The sequence below is a fragment of the Lytechinus pictus genome, chromosome 3, assembly GCF_037042905.1.
Source record: "Lytechinus pictus isolate F3 Inbred chromosome 3, Lp3.0, whole genome shotgun sequence".
Classification (NCBI taxonomy): Eukaryota; Metazoa; Echinodermata; class Echinoidea; order Temnopleuroida; family Toxopneustidae; genus Lytechinus; species Lytechinus pictus.
Genome location: NC_087247.1, coordinates 31622207 through 31632351, shown reverse-complemented (window position 1 = coordinate 31632351; position 10145 = coordinate 31622207).

Genomic DNA, 10145 nt, shown 5'->3' with positions numbered 1-10145 from the left:
ACCATTCGCTGACGTAGAGGTGGAAGGCTATAGGGACCATGGACCCACAAAAACATTCAACGTCCAAGAAAAAAAAGAGAAAACTAAAGAAAACGAACAGAAAGGATGCAGTGTGATATTATGTTCTAAAAAGTTAAAAGATACCACAAAATTTGGTTTTTGTAATGAGGTCAAAACATTTTGCTCGTTTGCTTCGCTCGCTCGGAGCTCCTTATAACTTCTGCCATGGGTGGCGGAGCAGAGGATTTTCCTTTGTTCACGGGGGACATCCGGGGCCCGTCTTACAAAGAGTTACGATTGATTCAATCAATCGTAACTCTATGGAAATCCATCAGTGTCATCTTTTTTTTTCTACAGGAAATTTGCAAAATGTCCTTTGTATACAAAGAAGAACACACCAAATTGTCAAGAAATCAATGAATTTATGGATATACATTCATATCTAGAATTTTTTTTGAACAAACATGCATTTTATATGTTGACTTTGCTGGTTTTCGATAGTTGCGATTTATCGGATTAATCGCAACTCTTTGGGCCCTGTTGCTGTGTCCCCCTTCCCCAATATAAAACATAATTCTCTGCTCCGCCGCCCATGACTTTTGCCCTTTTCCCCATATCTACCCACCCCCTCAAATCTTTGGCTCATTACGCTTTACTGATACCATCTACCGGAAAACCCCATGAGAAAATAAAGATCACAACACAAAATCACGGAAGAGAGACTAGAAAGCCTCGAGGATGAGGACAAACGATTAATGTTAAACCTTCATTAAATATTCTTCTTAATGGTTTATTTTATTTTACATTTCCTTAAGGGCGTCATTGGCATTTGAATTTACAAAAAACGAGTCCATCATAAGAACATATTTTTATATACGAATAAAGTTTTAATCTAAGTATATATACTGCATATTCAGAAAATGCATGCATTTATGGATCAAAGAAAAAAGTATTCTTGTTGATATCGGGACATGAAAAAGAATTTGAAGAAACCAATATATTAATGTGAAAGTATAGATTGTTGGTTGAAGGCTCCTCAATGAGTCTTAAAATAATGAGTGGACAAGAAATACTTGAAGAAGAATGATAAAGAGAGGGGGCATGGAGAGGGGGCATATTAAGGAACCGGTCAATATAATAAACACATTAAACAACATAAAGGATTTATATAGGTACATAGAAGAACAGGAATAACTACATGGGAAAATTATGAAATGATCAGAGTGGTATATGTTGTGCGATGGCGCCAGAAAGCTCTACCAGCGAGGATTTAGGGGTGACCCAGCGGGGCATCAATGCCCGACCCCACTCCAATATAATTATTCCGTCTTAGAAATCCCGATGCAATCATGTTTCACCCACCAGTCAATATCATAGGCGGATCCAGCTTTTGGCGAAAGGGGGGGGGGCGCACTGCCGAGCGGCGCACATATGTTTGCACTTCACCGGCGCCATAAAAGAAAATGTTGAAAAAGGGGTAAAGTCTGACCCTGTCAAATGCTCCTTTCAAAATGTAGGATTTCCAGTCATGCCATTTTGCATGACCACACGCAGATAATATTTCCGGGGGGGGGCAAGACTCGAAAATTTGGTGCACATCTCACATTTGCACATTTTTCATAGTTTTCATGAAATGTTCAGGGGAAAAAAATTGTTTTTCACAACAGCAGATCGCGAATGTGCCCCCCCCCCCCCCTCCTTCCCCTTGCTGCGTACGACCATTCCCTGAAGTACACTTAAACATATCTCATTATAACAGAAATATACATCAATTTAAACATATAATCTTTCTAAAACATATATAGAGAGAGATTGAAAATCTTATTAAAGAAAGAAACAAGCAAAAAGTAACACAAATTATGCATGTAATGTGCGATTTCAAAATCTCGTGCATTAACCCTTTTATTGCAATGAGGCCAATACTTTTGTATATTAATAGAGATACAAGTTTTTTTACTATATGTATATATATATATATATACATATATATATATATATATATATATATATACACAGGGGTGTCGATCCTTTTTTTAAGATTTGAGGGGCAAAATCATGAATCAACTTTCCAAAGGCGCTCGATATCACACAAAACAAACAAACTCACACAAACACACACACACATATGCATATATACAGTGCGTATCAAAAAAAGTTTACACTTTGAAAACGCCCTGGGAATTAAAAAATATACAACATGAGGGAATTGTTTTCACATATAATGTCGGGTTTGGGTCTCATCTATCCAATAAAAGTAAAAGTTTTGACAGAATGTTACACTTGAGTGAGCACTGTCCATTTTTGTAAAGCTCGCAGAAATCTGTTTGCGCAGAAATGCTTGTTTTCACGCTGTGTCGAAAGGAAAGGGCGAATGTCAAACTTACCCTGCGAAACATTTATCATATACATTTCCCTTGCTTTTTAGTCAATTGAAATAAAACGGATACATTCAAGCATTTTGTAACAATTTTGCCACCCGAATTGAAATTTCAACACTTAGTAAGCACAACCTTTACCCTTTTTCTGCCAGCTGGATCTGAGGACATAACTGAATCTGAACAAAAGTTTATATCAGACATCTCCAGCATTTTTTCACTAAGTTTTTATCATTTAAAGTGGGTTTATATTTCATTTTTCATTTAATACTTGTTTCTCCACACTTTTCCCAAGCTTGACAATGATTAACAAAATGAAAATCAAGCCTAAGCCATTTCATGTAAATCACAGCTCAGTGTAAAGCAAATATCGTCACGATGGCCTCGGTGTGTGGGTGAGTGGGGTTGGGCGCAATGCACTCTGCGAAGTGTTTAGGGCAAGGAAACAAGTTTAAAAAAGTAAAAGATATCTTCAAATCAATTTTACTTTCTAAATGCCATGTGTTCTTCATGATTAAGGTCTACTTTTATTCGCATAACTATTTCAAAGTTCTGCGCAAATAATTTTTCACTAACTTTTTAAAAGTCAGTGGTGCTCACTCAAGCGGAAATATTTTTCGACAGTTATTTCATCATTTGCTTAAATGGATCTGTACCAATCTTTAAATGTGGAAACATCTTCAGGATATTACAAATATATAATTTTACAGGATTTTTTCTAAGTGTAAACTTTTTTTTTATACACACTGTATATATATTTATACGACTCATGAGATAGAAACACATATCTCACCAACAAATTAATGCGAGCGCGAAGCGCGAGCTGAAATTTTTTAGTGTACTGACCTGAAAACAAGAAAAAGGTGCCTGTTTAGGACTGTTTGTAGTAACTCATGAGGAGGATACATATCTCACTACACAGATAATGCGAGTGCCGAGGGCGAGCTGAAATTTCTTTATATTCTGACCAGAAAGCTTGATATTTTATGCATTTTTGGTACCAATGATTAAGATGGGTATCTAAAAAAAACTATAGATGCGAGCGCGAAGCGCGAGCTTAAAATTTTGATATTTCGATCTGAAAAAAAATGACAGTTTAATGGACGTTTGTAATAAAGAACAAGATTATATCCAGCAAAAGATTATTGCAAATCGAAGCGGGAGTTCTTTTGACGTTTAGTCCTGAAAAAGGGACATTCTATTCACCTATTTAATCATGAAAAGTATGGGGTTTTGCTACAGAAATGATGCGAGCGCGATCTGAGAAGCGGATAATTTAAGAATGATTTTAAATAAAGAACGAGTTGTGTAGCTCAATCTCAATATACGACTGGTTGCGTAATTATGCACACCTGGTATCTAGTAACGGGTTTTAGCAAAGTTTTGGGCTAAAATATCGAATCATCTTCATAAAACTAAAGGCCATAGAGGTGGCACAATGTGGAATGTGTAAAGAAGAAAACTGACTGACCTTCTTTTTATTAAAGCATTGGAAAATAAGATCAAAATTAAAGGATTTGCTCTACGCTTTTGTATGATTCTGGGATTTTTTAAATAAATTAAAGATTTCATGACATCTGTCATTCTGTGGGCAACTGCCCCGCCCCAGTCCACTCTGTAAGGGCATGCGATAAGCTTTGTTATGACCATTCAACAATAAATGTATAACCAGGTGCCGCTGATCATTCTTGACCGGCGCCGATCTAGATTTGGTTGGCAATAGGCCCTTCTTCATTATTCTACCGGCGCCTATTTATTGGAACCAGGGGACGCTGATTATTCTTGACCGGCGCCGATTTAGAACAAGTAGTGCTGATTATTTTTACCGACGTCACGTAAGATTCAGGCAGCGGCAATTCATAATTGACTGGCGCCGATTTAGAACCAGGAGGCGCCGATTATTCTTGACTGGCGCCGATTTTTAACCAGGTGGTGCTAATTATTCTTGTCCGGCGCCGATTTAGATTAAGGTGGAGCTAATTATTCTTGATCGGCGCCGGTTAACACTCAGGCAGCGCCGATTTATAACCAGATGGTGCTGATTATTCTTGACCAGCCCCGATTTAGATATAGGTGGCGCTGATTATCCTTGATCGGCGCCGGTTAAGAACTCAGGCAGCGTCGATTTTTCTGTACCGGCGCCGATTTATAACCATATGGCGCTGATTATTCTTGTCCGGCGCCGATTTAGATTAAGGTGGCGCTGATTATTCTTGATTGGCGCCAGTTATATGCAGGCAGCGCACTGCTGATTATTTTTAACCGGCGATGACCCAATATTTCTCTTTTCAGAATTGGGTGTGAAATAGTTCGTCTGTTGATAAAGTGAGTAAAACTCATTTTCATTTATTTGAAAATGACGTCTCATTTATTTTTTTTTTTTTCAATTCACGAAACATGAGAAGCTGCCCGCATATGACGTCACAAATCAAAAATTTAAAATTCATATGAATGTTTGAATTTTCACTGGATTTCCCTCAAACTTTCACCAATATTTTTTTTCGGCTATTTTTACACTTTAAGGGTAAACTTCGAATTGAGACTGATTTATTTTTATACACTTTACATGATGTCAGTGATGTCCTTTTTATGAAGTGCATAAGACCAAAACTACTAAAAGTGTATTTGCTAATATTCGTAGGTTTATTTTTATTCTTATTGATAAAACTATAAGTTACACATTTACGTACAGGGAGATGAAACAGAGATATGAAATCAGTGCCGCATACCCGGAAGCATTATCTTGGATGACGTCATCAGCACTATCCGTCGATTTCGATGGGATACCCGCAATCCATGCAGGTCAACCCAACCATGGGATCGGCCCGACCAAAGACAGTCCGAACCGAATCCTGGACAACTCGACCTAGTCAACTAGGTTTAATTGTCCGGAGGGGGCATTTCGGTGTACACAGATCGATGCTTTTCATTTGAGCTTAAAAATATTCCTGTATATACACGGTCATTGACATGGCCCTGGGAAGCAGGGGTGCTAAAGCCCCCACAGGATTTAGGGGTTCATTTCAGGGAATATTTGCCAAGAGTATAGTTTTGTTTCCAATACTTGTTAAGGGTAGGGTTTCAGACGCCACTACTTGTTAAGGGTTGCATTTTTAGAACATAGAAAATACGTGTTTAGGGTGCTTTTCGAGACCCCGTGGTCGTGCATGTATCCACTCGTCAATGGAAGTGCCCCCCCCCCACAAAAAAAAATCACGACCAAGAAGAAAAAAGGAAAACAAGAAAGAAAAGAAAATGAATATGTGTGAAATATATTATTTTCTGAATAAAAGATGTCGAAATCTATTACAAAATTACAAAATTTCGTTTTAATAAGTTTAACATTTTTGGTCGCTCATTTCACTTTCTTCTTTCTTGCAGCTTTTCAGAAATTTTGCCCCGCGATATACGGAGCATAGCGTGCAGCGCCGAGACATGCCTGACTGCCCGTAGCGTAATCATCTCGGAAGGGGGGCCGCCGGGGCAAAAGTGCCCCGGACGGAACTTGTGGGGTGCACAGGGGAAAAAAAGAAGGGAAATAAAGAATAACAATAGGCGTATATTATGTTTAGAGGATTTGTCGAAGACACTCCCCTCTTCTAGTGAAAAAATAGGCCAATATTAACCGGTAAAGTTATTTTTTGGCGACTTTGTTTCCTCGAATGAATGCTTTCACAATCACTTAAATCGCATTGTGGTCTAAACTTTGCAGCATTCATATTTCGAGAATTTGGATACCAGACAAAGCAGGTCAAAGAATTACTAAATGATGTCGGAGTCATTGTTTTTTAAATGTCAATTTATATAGCATCCTTTCGTGTCAGTAAAATTGCAGCCATCACAAATTTTGATTATGCCTCTCAAACAAAAAAAGGGGGCACGGGCCTAATGTGCCTCCCCCTGGATCCGCCAGTGAATATGTACAAACTTTTTTCTCACGATTTCAGTTTTCATCCTGCACGTTCATAATTACAATGAGTGCTAAATGCAAAAATTAGAATTAAAAAATTAAAAAAAATCAGCTCGCATTACACGCTCTTGCATTATTAATTTGGTGAAATGTCATCTTCGCAAGTCACTGCAACCGGTCGTTAACAGATCTGTTCAGTCAAGTCAGTAGGACCTAACTTAATTTCAGCTCGCGCTTCGTGCTCGATTTTGTGAAACAGGCAAATAATCGTGTCCGCCTTGCATGCCCTTCCCCAAAATAAGTTGCCCCCGGGCCCCCACCCAGTGGCGTAGCTAGGATTTTTTTCCTGGGGGGCACTGGGGGTCCTTGCTTTTTCCAGGGGGGGGCAACATTTTTTTTCTGTGTGTGTATGTGTCACAAGAGCGGATCAGACTTTCGTCAATAGGGGTCGGGGCCTGAAATTATCTTCACCTATATTTTCCCCGATCAGTCACTTCTTAGCTTTATTCTTATAAAACAACATAAATATGAAATAATTTCATTAGCCCTATATAAAAAGTCTTTAATCTTTCATGTATTTTGTCCTGAAAATTTAAAATTCTGGGCAATGTTTGTGATCCTGAACAAGATGCGTATATAATTACTGCGAACGCCAAGCGCGAGCAGAAATGTTTAATAAATGTTCTAACATGATCGGAAAGGGACCTGTAAAGGACTGTTTACAGCTACCCATGAATACGGTACATATTTCAATAATGGGAGCGCGAAGCGCGAGCTAAACTTCTTGACATTCCGACCTAAAAAATCGACATTCTAAGCACTTTTTGTAATCATAAATGGGATAGGTATGTAACTATAAGCAATTGATACGAGCGCGAAGCGTGAGCGGAAGAAAATTGAGATTTTAGACATAAAAGCGGGACACTCTATTCATATTTTGTAAATCATGAATATATGGTTAATTGGGTATCATTAATTATGCGAGCGTGAAGCGCGAGCAGACAATTATTGATATTCTGATCTGAAACTGGATAAAGTACATTTTAAATAAAGAACATACAGGCTATCTCACTAAACGTGCATGCGCATGTTATAGATTTAAAGCTATAGAATCTGGGCATTCTGAATACATTTTTTTAATCATGAAGATCAATAATGCAAGCGAGCTGAAAACATATGATATTACAATCTGAAAAGGTCAATTTAAACACGATTTCAAGTACTGTGTAGGAAAATTTTTAAATGGATGTGGATCACACTTAATGAATGATGCGAGCGCGAGCTGATATTTTTGCCTATTATTTGAACAAAGGACCGGGACATTCTAAGGACAGTTTGTCATCATATGAAAATGATGACTATCTTCCTATTATTATTTCTAAGTTGTCGATATTCCATTCTGAAAAGACCCAATTTAGTTATTAGAAATTCATGAAAATTTTATTTTCTTATTTTTTTTTCTGTGTGTGCATGTGTCACAAGGGCGGATCCGACTTTCGCCAATAGGGGGTGGGGCCTAAATTTATCTTCACCTATATTTCCCCCGATCAGTCACTTCTTAGCTTTATTCTTATAAAACAACATAAATATGAAATAATCTCATAAGCCCTATATAAAAGGTACGAGCGCGAAGCGCGAGCGATTTTTTTTTTATCTTTCATATATTTTGTCCTGAAAATTAAAAATTCTGGGCAATGTTTGTGATCCTAAACAAGATGCATATGTGACTAAATAATTACTGCGAACGCCAAGCGCGAGCAGAAATTTTCAATAAATGTTCTAACATGATCGGAAAGGGACCTGTAAAGGATTGTTTACAGCTACCCACGAATACGGAACATATTTCAATAATGGGAGCGCGAAGCGCGAGCTAAATTTTTTGACATTCCCACCTAAAAAATTGACATTCTAAGCACTTATTGTAATCATAAATGGGATAGGTATGTAACTAAGCAATTGATGCGAGCGTGAAGCGAGAGCGAAAGAAAATTGAGATTTTAGACCTAAAAGCGGGACACTCTATTCATATTTTGTAAATCATGAATATATGGTTAATTGGGTATCATTAATAATGCGAGCGTGAAGCGCGAGCAGACAATTATTGATATTCTGATCTGAAACTGGATAATTTAAGCATATTTTAAATAAAGAACATTCAGGCTATCTCAATAAACGTGCGTGCGCCTTAGACCTAGAATCTGGGCATTCTGAATACATTTTTTAATCATGAAGATCAATAATGCAAACGAGCTGAAAACGTTTGATATTACGGTCTGAAAAAGGTCAATTTAAACACTATTTCAAGTACTGTGTAGGAAAATTGTGAAGTGGATGTGGATCACACTTAATGAATGATGCGGGCGCGAAGCGCGAGCTGATATTTTTCCCCTATTACTTTTACAAAGGACCGGGACATTCTATAGGACATTTTGTCATCATATGAAAATGATGACTATCTTCCTATAATTCCTAAGCTTGTCGATATTCCATTCTGAAAAGACCCAATTTAGTTATTAGGAATCCATGAAAATGTTATTTTCTTATTTGTTAATCTAATGTGCGTAATGACAGCGTGGAAGTTGTTGTTTTTAAGGCTTGAAAACTAGACATTTTAAGCATTTTGTAATTATGAATACGCATTACAATGGTTAATACATTTGAGCAATAATGCGTGCGCAAATCGCGAGCTGAATTTTTTAAATAAAATGTAATGAAAAGGCCTGGGGTTTTTGTTTGCCTCTATATAGAATTGATATAGAGTACTCACCAATCAAAATGCGAGCGTGCAGCGCTTATAGGCCTACGTTTTGACGTCACATCTGAAAATTGATAATTTGAGAACTTTCAGGCCCCTATGAAATACACGAAGACAATATGAACTTGCCAAATCAAAATAATGCGACCAGTGGCGTACCGTGAGTCACGGTATTGGGGGGGTACCAGCAACATTTTTGAGTCACTTAGTGAGCGCGCGAAGCGCGCTCAGTTGCCAGGTATACTGACCTAATAGGGACATTTAAGGACATTGCCATTAAACGGATATGTATCTCACTGCTCAAATAATGCGAGCGCGAAGCGCGATCTGAAAATTTTTGATATGCAGACCAAAAAGGACATTATAAGCAATTTTTTGTAATCATGATACATACCTATCTCGCTGAACAAACAATGCGAGCGCGAAGCGCGAGCTGAAATTTTTGTAAATATTGACCCCAAACAAGGACATGCTAAAGACTATATTTTAGAAATCCATTAAGAGTATACATATCTCACCATAGTCATCTAATGCGAGTGCAAAGCGCTTGCTGATTTTGCTACATCTAAACACATGAAGCACTTTTTGTAGTTATTGTAATCATGATAATACGCATCTCACTCATCAAATATTGCGAGCGCAAAGCGCAAGCTGAAAATTTAGGATATTCAGACCTGAAGAGAGGCATTCTAAGGCCTGTTTGTAAGAATTCACTCAGACCATACGATACGTATTTCACTAACCAAATGATGCGAGCGCGAGGCGCGAGCTGAAAATTGTTGATATTCAGATCAGAAAAGGGAACATTTTAAGGACTGTTTTTTAGAAATTAATGAAGAGCAGACATATCTCACCAATCTACTAGTGCGAACGTAAGCACGGACAGGAAATGTTTTATATTAAGACCTTAAAATGGGGCAATCACTTTAAGTAGTCATGAAAAAGAACCATATGACACTACATAAAACAATAATAAGTCGAAGTGCGAGGAAATATATTTGGTGTATATTGACTTAAAAACGTTAAACAGACAATGCGAGTACCGGGAACAATGAAGACATCTAGGCCTGAGCAAAATAAAGTTATGAAATAATGTTTCTTATGT